Source organism: Taudactylus pleione, unplaced genomic scaffold (assembly GCF_031769625.1).
Source record: "Taudactylus pleione unplaced genomic scaffold, aTauple2 ptg000976l, whole genome shotgun sequence".
NCBI classification, from domain to species: Eukaryota; Metazoa; Chordata; class Amphibia; order Anura; family Myobatrachidae; genus Taudactylus; species Taudactylus pleione.
The window spans coordinates 2,136,777-2,150,379 of NW_028285377.1; the positions used below are offsets into that span (position 1 = coordinate 2,136,777).

The 13,603-nt window shown below is 45.6% G+C and overlaps 1 protein-coding gene across 4 annotated transcripts in view; it reads left to right on the forward strand.

The window, feature by feature from the left end:
• The window catches only part of ALS2 (alsin Rho guanine nucleotide exchange factor ALS2), a 212,120-nt gene that overhangs the window by 29,804 nt on the left and 168,713 nt on the right, over nucleotides 1-13,603 (forward strand). The gene's annotated exons all lie outside the window — the stretch shown is intronic.

Sequence of the window (13,603 nt, forward strand, 5' to 3'; positions counted from 1 at the left end):
TTGGTGTATACCTGCTGAATGCTGTACATTACATTACTGCTCTGTGACTAGTGAGGCTTGGTGTATACCTGCTGAATGCTGTACATTACATTACTGCTCTGTGACTAGTGAGGCTTGGTGTATACCTGCTGAACGCTGTACATTACATTACTGCTCTGTGACTAGTGAGGCTTGGTGTATACCTGCTGAACGCTGTACATTACATTACTGCTCTGTGACTAGTGAGGCTTGGTGTATACCTGCTGACCGCTGTACATTACATTACTGCTCTGTGACTAGTGAGGCTTGGTGTATACCTGCTGTACATTACATTACTGCTCTGTGACTAGTGAGGCTTGGTGTATACCTGCTGTACATTACATTACTGCTCTGTGACTAGTGAGGCTTGGTGTATACCTGCTGACCTCTGTACATTACATTACTGCTCTGTGACTAGTGAGGCTTGGTGTATACCTGCAGAACGCTGTACATTACATTACTGCTCTGTGACTAGTGAGGCTTGGTGTATACCTGCTGAATGCTGTACATTACATTACTGCTCTGTGACTAGTGAGGCTTGGTGTATACCTGCTGAACGCTGTACATTACATTACTGCTCTGTGACTAGTGAGGCTTGGTGTATACCTGCTGACCTCTGTACATTACAGTACTGCTCTATGACTAGTGAGGCTTGGTGTATACCTGCTGAACGCTGTACATTACATTACTGCTCTGTGACTAGTGAGGCTTGGTGTATACCTGCTGAACGCTGTACATTACATTACTGCTCTGTGACTAGTGAGGCTTGGTGTATACCTGCTGAACGCTGTACATTACATTACTGCTCTGCTCTGTGACTAGTGAGGCTTGGTGTATACCTGCTGAATGCTGTACATTACATTACTGCTCTGTGACTAGTGAGGCTTGGTGTATACCTGCTGAACGCTGTACATTACATTACTGCTCTGCTCTGTGACTAGTGAGGCTTGGTGTATACCTGCTGAATGCTGTACATTACATTACTGCTCTGTGACTAGTGAGGCTTGGTGTATACCTGCTGAACGCTGTACATTACATTACTGCTCTGTGACTAGTGAGGCTTGGTGTATACCTGCTGAACGCTGTACATTACATTACTGCTCTGTGACTAGTGAGGCTTGGTGTATACCTGCTGAACGCTGTACATTACATTACTGCTCTGTGACTAGTGAGGCTTGGTGTATACCTGCTGAACGCTGTAAATTACATTACTGCTCTGTGACTAGTGAGGCTTGGTGTATACCTGCTGTACATTACATTACTGCTCTGTGACTAGTGAGGCTTGGTGTATACCTGCTGTACATTACATTACTGCCCTGTGACTAGTGAGGCTTGGTGTATACCTGCTGAATGCTGTACATTACATTACTGCTCTGTGACTAGTGAGGCTTGGTGTATACCTGCTGTACATTACATTACTGCTCTGTGACTAGTGAGGCTTGGTGTATACCTGCTGACCTCTGTACATTACATTACTGCTCTGTGACTAGTGAGGCTTGGTGTATACCTGCTGACCGCTGTACATTACATTACTGCTCTGTGACTAGTGAGGCTTGGTGTATACCTGCTGTACATTACATTACTGCTCTGTGACTAGTGAGGCTTGGTGTATACCTGCTGACCTCTGTACATTACATTACTGCTCTGTGACTAGTGAGGCTTGGTGTATACCTGCTGAACGCTGCACATTACATTACTGCTCTGTGACTAGTGAGGCTTGGTGTATACCTGCTGTACATTACATTACTGCTCTGTGACTAGTGAGGCTTGGTGTATACCTGCTGACCGCTGTACATTACATTACTGCTCTGTGACTAGTGAGGCTTGGTGTATACCTGCTGAATGCTGTACATTACATTACTGCCCTGTGACTAGTGAGGCTTGGTGTATACCTGCTGAATGCTGTACATTACATTACTGCTCTGTGACTAGTGAGGCTTGGTGTATACCTGCTGTACATTACATTACTGCTCTGTGACTAGTGAGGCTTGGTGTATACCTGCTGACCTCTGTACATTACATTACTGCTCTGTGACTAGTGAGGCTTGGTGTATACCTGCTGTACATTACATTACTGCTCTGTGACTAGTGCGGCTTGGTGTATACCTGCTGTACATTACATTACTGCTCTGTGACTAGTGAGGCTTGGTGTATACCTGCTGACCTCTGTACATTACATTACTGCTCTGTGACTAGTGAGGCTTGGTGTATACCTGCTGTACATTACATTACTGCTCTGTGACTAGTGAGGCTTGGTGTATACCTGCTGACCGCTGTACATTACATTACTGCTCTGTGACTAGTGAGGCTTGGTGTATACCTGCTGTACATTACATTACTGCCCTGTGACTAGTGAGGCTTGGTGTATACCTGCTGAATGCTGTACATTACATTACTGCTCTGTGACTAGTGAGGCTTGGTGTATACCTGCTGAATGCTGTACATTACATTACTGCTCTGTGACTAGTGAGGCTTGGTGTATACCTGCTGAACGCTGTACATTACATTACTGCTCTGTGACTAGTGAGGCTTGGTGTATACCTGCTGAACGCTGTACATTACATTACTGCTCTGTGACTAGTGAGGCTTGGTGTATACCTGCTGACCGCTGTACATTACATTACTGCTCTGTGACTAGTGAGGCTTGGTGTATACCTGCTGTACATTACATTACTGCTCTGTGACTAGTGAGGCTTGGTGTATACCTGCTGTACATTACATTACTGCTCTGTGACTAGTGAGGCTTGGTGTATACCTGCTGACCTCTGTACATTACATTACTGCTCTGTGACTAGTGAGGCTTGGTGTATACCTGCAGAACGCTGTACATTACATTACTGCTCTGTGACTAGTGAGGCTTGGTGTATACCTGCTGAATGCTGTACATTACATTACTGCTCTGTGACTAGTGAGGCTTGGTGTATACCTGCTGAACGCTGTACATTACATTACTGCTCTGTGACTAGTGAGGCTTGGTGTATACCTGCTGACCTCTGTACATTACAGTACTGCTCTATGACTAGTGAGGCTTGGTGTATACCTGCTGAACGCTGTACATTACATTACTGCTCTGTGACTAGTGAGGCTTGGTGTATACCTGCTGAACGCTGTACATTACATTACTGCTCTGTGACTAGTGAGGCTTGGTGTATACCTGCTGAACGCTGTACATTACATTACTGCTCTGCTCTGTGACTAGTGAGGCTTGGTGTATACCTGCTGAATGCTGTACATTACATTACTGCTCTGTGACTAGTGAGGCTTGGTGTATACCTGCTGAACGCTGTACATTACATTACTGCTCTGTGACTAGTGAGGCTTGGTGTATACCTGCTGAATGCTGTACATTACATTACTGCTCTGTGACTAGTGAGGCTTGGTGTATACCTGCTGAACGCTGTACATTACATTACTGCTCTGTGACTAGTGAGGCTTGGTGTATACCTGCTGAGCCCTGTACATTACATTACTGCTCTGTGACTAGTGAGGCTTGGTGTATACCTGCTGAACGCTGTACATTACATTACTGCTCTGTGACTAGTGAGGCTTGGTGTATACCTGCTGACCTCTGTACATTACATTACTGCTCTGTGACTAGTGAGGCTTGGTGTATACCTGCTGAACGCTGTACATGACATTACTGCTCTGTGACTAGTGAGGCTTGGTGTATACCTGCTGACTGCTGTACATTACATTACTGCTCTGTGACTAGTGAGGCTTGGTGTATACCTGCTGAACGCTGTACATTACATTACTGCTCTGTGACTAGTGAGGCTTGGTGTATACCTGCTGAACGCTGTACATTACATTACTGCTCTGTGACTAGTGAGGCTTGGTGTATACCTGCTGAATGCTGTACATTACATTACTGCTCTGTGACTAGTGAGGCTTGGTGTATACCTGCTGAACGCTGTACATTACATTACTGCTCTGTGACTAGTGAGGCTTGGTGTATACCTGCTGACCTCTGTACATTACATTACTGCTCTGTGACTAGTGAGGCTTGGTGTATACCTGCTGAACGCTGTACATGACATTACTGCTCTGTGACTAGTGAGGCTTGGTGTATACCTGCTGACTGCTGTACATTACATTACTGCTCTGTGACTAGTGAGGCTTGGTGTATACCTGCTGAACGCTGTACATTACATTACTGCTCTGTGACTAGTGAGGCTTGGTGTATACCTGCTGACCGCTGTACATGACATTACTGCTCTGTGACTAGTGAGGCTTGGTGTATACCTGCTGACCTCTGTACATTACATTACTGCTCTGTGACTAGTGAGGCTTGGTGTATACCTGCTGAGCCCTGTACATTACATTACTGCTCTGTGACTAGTGAGGCTTGGTGTATACCTGCTGAGCCCTGTACATTACATTACTGCTCTGTGACTAGTGAGGCTTGGTGTATACCTGCTGACCTCTGTACATTACATTACTGCTCTGTGACTAGTGAGGCTTGGTGTATACCTGCTGAACGCTGTACATTGCTATTGGACAAAGGAGTGGCTGCTGCAGAGGGATATTTGCGCTCTCATGTCCCTGCTTATGGATGTTCGGTAACAATTCGGATGACTACCTCAACTTCCTGCACATGGGTGACTCCACCTTCCAGGAGTTGCTGCGTCTGGTGTCTCCCTACATCGAGAGGCAGGATACTAAGCTGCGGAGGGCCATCCCTGCTGAGGAGGGGTTGGTGGCTACAGGAAGGTCTATGGCTGACCTGAAGTTTGGGACCCTCATCTTTCCTCAGTCCATGGGCGGCGTCATCCTGGAGACCTGCAAAGATATTGTCATAGTTCTGCAGTACCAGTTGTGCAAGGTAAGAAAAACACTACACGTTAATTTCTTTAGAAAGATTAAAGTTTTTATTTATTTTTTTGGAAATGTAGAAAACTGGTGTAAAATGTGCCGCCAACATGGCTGCGTGTGATAAAACTGCCTATTTTATAGTCTTGTCATAAAGGCAATCCAAACATGGAAAAAACACCTGTGAGAATGCTTTCCTTTTTTTTATGCATTTATAATGTAAAAGGCCCCAATTGCTATGCTGCTCTATGATATGTGGTGGGTCAGACGCCCGATGGTATAGGCCAAAAAACACATGGCGCAAGTACAGATTGTGGCCCCGGCTTCCACCAAGTGTATAATGACCGTATCCAATCAGCGTTGTCACCACCGTATACCAGAGAGTAGCCATTAGGAAAGGTTAACTTAATTGTATAAAAACATGAAATAACACTGTTAAAGGTTGTAAAACCCAGGAATCTCCTCCTCAGACGCCAAAAGGGCATTATAAATAGCCTGGCTCAAGGTAGCCGGGTTAGTGGGTGGGGGAGTAGGCGGTGAGTGGGTGGGAGGCATCACAGAGGCGGGAGGGGCAGGTGGGTAGGGATGAGGGTCAGCGATGTAGGTGGCTGGAGACAAATGATTTCTGAGCCCCCTGACGACTAAATCATACAGCATCCGCATGTCGGGCTTCAGCTGCCTCATGGAGCTATTTATGTGGCAAGTTAGGTGATCAAAGTGGTCGGGGAGCCTTCTTCAGATCTCTTCAACCGGCCTCAAGAAGTCGTCTGCAGGCTGCGTGGTTTGTGGCGGTTTTCCTCCCTGCTGAGGCCTTCTCTCTTTTTTATGTGGCTGTTGATGGTGGGCATGGAGGCAGCGATACTTTCCCCGGTGAGGCTCAAATCAGGAGTCCCTGCCAACTCCAGTTCTTGGGTGGGATTCTGTTGGAAAAATGTAAACCAAAAATGAATGATCATATTCTAACCAATACCCTTTTTTTTTTCTAGTTTCCAATAACCGTGGAGGAGTCAAACCATAGAATTTGAAGAATTTGAACAGCGTTGCAATTTCAATAACTGGGGGGGAGCCATCGATGGGAAACATATATCCGCATCACCTCACCTACCAACTCCAGATCCTACTATTATAATTATAAGGGGTACTCGGCATCGTTCTCATGGCGGTGGTGAATACCAATTACGAATTTGTGTTTGTGGACGTTTGCAAGAATGGCCGTGCTTCGGATGGTGGTTCGATCAAACAGATTGCATTCTACCACAACCTCGCCTCCAAGACCCTCAAGTTGCCGACAGTGGAGGAAACCAAGCACGGCCTAAGCTTTGTCTTTGTGGCTGACGAGGCTTTCGCATTACACGAGAATATCATGAAGCCATATGCGCAAAGGGGCCTGACCAGAGAGAAGCGGATCTACAGTTCCAGGCTTTCCAGGGCACGCCGTATTGTGGAAAATGTTTGGAATTCTCATTAGCCGCTTCTGCATTTTCCACACCACAATAGACCTGCTTGTAGACATAATTGACGGGATCGTCTTGGCGTGCTGTGTCCTGCATAACTTTCTACGGCGCAAAACAACCCAAGAAAGGGCATCTGGCACAGCTATGCCAGACGACCCTGACCACCCTGAGGACATTGGCCAGTTGTCGTCTGTGGCAACACCTGGACTGCAAAACACAGGGACTGCCCGGGCAAAACAAGTCAAGGAGGAATACATGGACTGTGTTAATGGTTCTGGGGCAGTGTCATGGCAGGAGGACTGTCTCCGATTAAGAAAATGGAGCAGACATTTGGGGAAAGGAAATAAAGTAATGTAAAAAATAACCCAACAACAAACATGGGACCTCCATTCAGACCCGCTCGCAAGCGGGTCGATGTTTAGGCCTTGCGCAAACCCCGGAGCGAGAGAGAAATTCTCTCGCTCCGGAGCTCACTACAAAAGGGGCGGCTGTCGATGTTGATCGACAGCTCGACCCGTTTTGTAGGCTTGGCGGGGGGGTGGTTTCACAAACGGAGGCATTCCTTAAGGAACGCCTGCCGTTTTGTGGGCGGCCGCACTGACATCCACAGTGATGTCAGTGGGAGCTTCCTGCTCGATCAGAGCAGGAAGCTCCCTATGGCTTGCGGTTGCCGAGACCCAACCTTAGGGTCATGTCGCAAGCCCCGATTGTCACGATGGTCTTGACCATCATCCTGGTCGATCGCTAAAGCTGTGCGTGGTAACCCACAGCTTAGCTAGCGACCAGGAGGCCGCACTTCAAAACCCAAGTGGCCGCCCTCATTCAGAGCGACCGCTCGCATTTTGCGAGCGTCTCTGAATGAGAGCCATGGTGTGTATGCACTGTGGGCCTGATTTAGCAAGGATCACAATTGGAAAGCTGCATGACAGAGAGATAGATAGATAGATAGATAGATATATATACACATATATATATACATATATACACACACACATACACATACACATACACATACACATACACACACACACTTGGGACCAGGGCAATTTCGGATATTGGAATATTTGCATACCATAATGAGATATCATGAGAATGGGACCTAAATCTAAACACAGAACGCATTTAAATGTGTTATACACCTTTATACACACAGCCTGCAAGTCATTTTATACAATATTTGTAGTAATTTTGTGCAGAAAAAAAAGTGTGTACATACATGAAATTCATTTACGTTTCATATACACAGAGCCTGAAGGTTATTTTGTACTGTATTTTAATAATTTTGTGCTTTAAACAAAGTTTGCATACATTGAACCATCAGAAAGCAAAGGTTTCACTTTCTCAGTCATGCTAAAAATATTCTGTATTTCGGAATATACGGATATGGGAGACTCAACCTGTATGTATGTGTGTGTATGTGTATATATATTATGATGTATGCCCGCAGGCTATAGCTATATGATGTATGCCCGCATGCTATAAATATATGATTCAATATTAAATTGATAACAGATTTAGTGACAATCAATAATAATATTAGAAAATATTCGTAAGTCTAATGTTCATGCATCTCATATTGTCTGTCCAGGGACAACGGATAAACCAGAAAAGAGAAAATTTATACTTTTATAGCGACAACAATTCTGTATATATCCTATAAATTAAACACTAATTTCATAAAAAAAGGGTATTGGAGATGTCATCAACATTTTCCAGGGTCAGGGTACTGGCCTCTGTTTGTTGAGACTCCATTCCTTGTTTACGTCTATTGGCGTGATATTTGGTTAAAAGACGTTTTCTACCAAACAGTCTTAAGTTCTTTTCCCATCCAAATCTATTAAGAAAAGGATAAACCTTTAGAGAGAATTCTGATTTGATCTTCTGTCAGAATATGTTTAGAAAGATTGATAATATTTAAGGTGGACGGGGTATCATTTATCTCCTTGAGGTTCTCGTTTGGTATCTTGTTGGTGTTGGTGAGTCCCATCTTTTGATAGTTTTTTTTTTTTTCCTTTTCTTGATACTCCTCCTTGTCTTCCTCTTGGTGGTCTTCATCTCCATCTTGACGATTCTCTAAAAAAGTAAGGTTGTCCCTTCTGCTGTCTGGTAATTGTGAGTCCAAGTTTTATAGAATCTAAATTATCCTCTGTACCGGAAGATTCAATTTCCGATGAAGAATATTATTCTCTTGAGTCTCTTTTTGAATCTCTTCTATTGAATCTACTCCATTTAAATATTTTCCCAGAGGATAAATCCTGTTTATCCCTTTATATATTTAGATCTTTTTCTCTCTATTATTGTTTTTTCATATGTTGTCAAATCTTTCTTAATAAGTTCAAATTGTTTTTGAAAAGCAATATCCTTTTCAAAGATTTCCAACTTCTGGCCTAATGTATCTATCTCCTTGGTGCAAGCTTCTAATACCAAGTGGTCGTGTTTAATAAGACTATTTATAAGCTCCTGGGAGCATTTAAGGAGGCATTCCTCCCATTCTTTTTTCAAAGTTTCGGTGACTAAATCAAATGACGGGAAAACTATTGGCCTAAGGCCCCTGGGGGCAATTTCGTGTTTGCTATAATTCTCAAGTCTTGTGAGGTCCCAATTAACTCTTGCTTGTCGTAGTAAGGTCTGTTTAAGTTTTTTTTTAGGTCTTCTTCCCAGGTGTAGTTAGGATCTTCCCTATTTGTGTCACCAAAAAATATATTGTCAAGGTCCTCCGTCCTAATATTCACTAATTCGCTTTTTATTGCTGGCGATGCACCATGTAGTGAGACTGCCGATCCGTCAGCAGATGGATCGTGCTGTCACTGCCGGTATTCGTGCGGTCCCCCCTCCACCATTTGAATGGGATCGTACATCGCATCCCAGGTCAGATGGTTTTGCAGGAAGACCTGGGGATGCGATATACGACCCCGCGGGAGCGTGCAGCACGATATCAGGTACGATATCGTGCCCATACATGGCACGATATAGCACCTATATCGTGCCGTGTATGGCCACCTTAAGGTTGAAAGTACTCATTCTGTATTTAAATCCCCTTAGGTATTTTTCTATGAGACACTGATACATTGAAGTGGGGTTAGAGACATTTGTCTCACTATATATCAGATTGTTTTTGCAACTATAGAGCTTTGTATTATTACTTTGCATGTGAGTGATCAATTTTTGGATTATAATTAAGAAGGAAGGTTAATCCCTTCTGTGAATCATTTACACCCTAAGACTATTTGATTTGTATTTAACACAGTCATATGACAATTATCCATATTTTCATTACCTAAATTGAGGTGCTACAGCAGTTATGTAATAGAACTGAAAGATCAATGTTTCTTTATTATTTAATAGGGAAAAACACAGATTATTTATGATCACATTATTTGGCGGTTTCATTTTTGTGCAATAACAAACCTTTTTTATGAAATTAGTGTTTAATTTATAGGATAAGTGTAAATTTTCTTTTCTTGTTTATCTGCTGTCCCTGGACAGACAATATGAAATGCATGAACATTAGACTTACGAATATTTTCTAATATTATTATTGATTTTGATATTGGTTGTCACTAAATCTGTTATCAATTTAATATTGAATAATTATAATTCATATAGCAGATTGACAATCAATTTAATTTTTCTTCTCCAAACCTTGATATCTTATCCTACTTATATTAGGATTTTTATTTAGTTAATATTTTTACCCCAATAGGAATCACCAATCAGGTAGATATACCCTCAGTATATTGATGTTTTCTATTCACTCATTACAATTTATTTTTGTACATAAGGAAAAATCTATAAAAAGTGTAAATTCTCCTTTTTGCTCTCTACTTGTATAAAATAACTTTTTTTAATCATATTTATTAAAAGTAAAATTTTAATATAGTTTATTTATCCTTTCAATATATTTTTTCATTATATTTATTAAAAGTAGTGCCCCCAAAAGGGTTTTTTCCTTTTTTGTTGTTTTTTGTTCACAGATTCTTTCTGTTTACAGAGCAACTTCTTTAGTGTGTGTGTGTGTGTGTGTGTGTATACATATATATGTACTGTCATTAAACCCAGGGGAGCACCACCAACTAACAACTATATATGATCTTTAGTCTTAATTATACTGTTATAAGTTGGTTTTTTCAATTGATTTCTTGATCAATATTTATATATTTGCTTTGTGGTCCTGTTGCAGGATGTTCTTCTTTTTTTTTTGTATAGTTATATGATGTATGCCCGCAGGCTACAGCGATATGATGTATGCCCGCAGGCTACAGCAATATGATGTATGCGCGCGGGCAGCAGCGATATGATGTATACGCGCGGGCAGCAGCGATATGATGTATACGCGCGGGCAGCCACGATATGATGTATACGCGCGGGCAGCTTTGCAGTGCGATCCTTGTAGATATGGTAATAGAGCAGGAGCCATCACATCTCCTGTGCATTACTTATTCGAGCTGCGTTGTCCAATGCAGCATTGGATAATCTGCGTAACATCGTCCGGCTAAGGTGACCCGTGGGGTGATGCAGCCGGCCACCGCAGTTGAGAGGATGAGGCCAGGAAACCTCTGTCAGCCGACGGAGATCCTGGCCTCTTCCCTTACCCTCCAACGGTGGCGACACACCTCCATTTCATCTTCGCCCACTAGCGGCAGCAGACTGTCAATCACTGACAGGCACCTGCGAGCGGGATTGCATACCTGTTCTGCACATGATGAATCAGGCCCTGCGTCTCTACTTACCAACCCTTCCTCGGACGCAACGCTGGCAACTTCGGCTGGTCAATGCGTGGGACATTTAATAATAGACATTGGTGGACAGGGGAGGGGGCACAGAATGGTGGTCAGTGGGTGGGACATGCATTTAATAATAGACATTGGTGGACAGGGGAGGGGGCACAGAATGGTGGTCAGTGGGTGGGACATGCATTTAATAATAGACATTGGTGGACAGGGGAGGGGGCACAGAATGGTGGTCAGTGGGTGGGACATGCATTTAATAATAGACATTGGTGGACAGGGGAGGGGGCACAGAATGGTGGTCAGTGGGTGGGACATGCATGTAATAATAGACATTGGTGGACAGGGAAGGGGGCACAGAATGGTGGTCAGTGGGTGGGGCATGCATGTAATAATAGACATTGGTGGACAGGGGAGGGGGCACAGAATGGTGGTCAGTGGGTGGGACATGCATGTAATAGACATTGGTGGACAGGGTAGGGGGCACAGAATGGTGGTCAGTGGGTGGGACAAGCATGTAATAATAGACATTGGTGGTCAGTGGATACACAGGTGCTCAGTAGCAATACATTATACTTACTAAAATATAATAGCGATCGGCTGTGCCAGCTGCTCCAGGAATCGCGTCCGTCTCCTTCCAAGGCACGATTATGCACAAAATGGAGATTGGGTGTGTCCAGGGATATGTCAAGTCAAGTGACACGGAATGGATGATAGATCGTCAGTGCCAACACACGAGCGATCTGCACAAAATCGTTTACGAGATTGGCAGATCGTGAGTGGACATATTTGACACAATTTGTCGTTTGATGAATCAAAATCGGGCAAATCATGTAAAATATCGTCTAGTGTTTAGCGCACCTTTAGTGTTTAACAGATTACTTGATGTAAACGTGAAAACCTAGCTATGCACGGACAATGGATTGTACATAGGATAATAATGCAATGAAGTGTTACACTCCTCTATCCTCACTGACGAGCAGGGCCCTTTTCCGGCTCCTCGCTGCCCTGGCGCTGGCACCTTCTCTCAGGCCCCCCTCGCTGTGCTGGCGCTGGCACCTTCTCTCAGGCCCCCCTCGCTGTGCTGGCGCTGGCACCTTCTCTCAGGCCCCCCTCGCTGCGCTGGCGCTGGCACCTTCTCTCAGGCCCCCCTCGCTGCGCTGGCACCTTCTCTCAGGCCCCCCTCGCTGCGCTGGCGCTGGCACCTTCTCTCAGGCCCCCCTCGCTGCGCTGGCGCTGGCACCTTCTCTCAGGCCCCCCTCGCTGCGCTGGTGCTGGCACCTTCTCTCAGGCCCCCCTCGCTGCGCTGGCGCTGGCACCTTCTCTCAGGCCCCCCTCGCTGCGCTGGCGGTGGCACCTTCTCTCAGGCCCCCCTCGCTGCGCTGGCGGTGGCACCTTCTCTCAGGCCCCCCTCGCTGCGCTGGCACCTTCTCTCAGGCCCCCCTCGCTGCGCTGGCACCTTCTCTCAGGCCCCCCTCGCTGCGCTGGCACCTTCTCTCAGGCCCCCCTCGCTGCGCTGGCACCTTCTCTCAGGCCCCCCTCGCTGCGCTGGCACCTTCTCTCAGGCCCCCCTCGCTGCGCTGGCGGTGGCACCTTCTCTCAGGCCCCCCTCGCTGCGCTGGCGGTGGCACCTTCTCTCAGGCCCCCCTCGCTGCGCTGGCGGTGGCACCTTCTCTCAGGCCCCCCTCGCTGCGCTGGCGGTGGCACCTTCTCTCAGGCCCCCCTCGCTGCGCTGGCGGTGGCACCTTCTCTCAGGCCCCCCTCACTGCGCTGGCGGTGGCACCTTCTCTCAGGCCCCCCTCGCTGCGCTGGCGGTGGCACCTTCTCTCAGGGCCCCCTCGCTGCGCTGGCGGTGGCACCTTCTCTCAGGCCCCCTCGCTGCGCTGGCGGTGGCACCTTCTCTCAGGGCCCCCTCGCTGCGCTGGCGGTGTCACCTTCTCTCAGGCCCCCTCGCTGCGCTGGAGAGTGTTTGTTACTTTTCTCTATTCAGTATCCAGTATATTGTTAGGTAGAACGGTCTATAAGGCGTTTGTTAGGTAGAACGGTCTATAAGGCGTTTGTTAGGTAGAACGGTCTATAAGGCGTTTGTTAGGTAGAACGGTCTATAAGGCGTTTGTTAGGTAGAACGGTCTATAAGGCGTTTGTTAGGTAGAACGGTCTATAAGGCGTTTGTTAGGTAGAACGGTCTATAAGGCGTTTGTTAGGTAGAACGGTCTATAAGGCGTTTGTTAGGTAGAACGGTCTATAAGGCGTTTGTTAGGTAGAACGGTCTATAAGGCGTTTGTTAGGTAGAACGGTCTATATGGCGTTTGTTAGGTAGAACGGTCTATATGGCGTTTGTTAGGTAGAACGGTCTATATGGCGTTTGTTAGGTAGAACGGTCTATAAGGCGTTTGTTAGGTAGAACGGTCTATAAGGCGTTTGTTAGGTAGAACGGTCTATAAGGCGTTTGTTAGGTAGAACGGTCTATAAGGCGTTTGTTAGGTAGAACGGTCTATAAGGCGTTTGTTAGGTAGAACGGTCTATAAGGCGTTTGTTAGGTAGAACGGTCTATATGGCGTTTGTTAGGTAGAACGGTCTATATGGCGTTTGTTA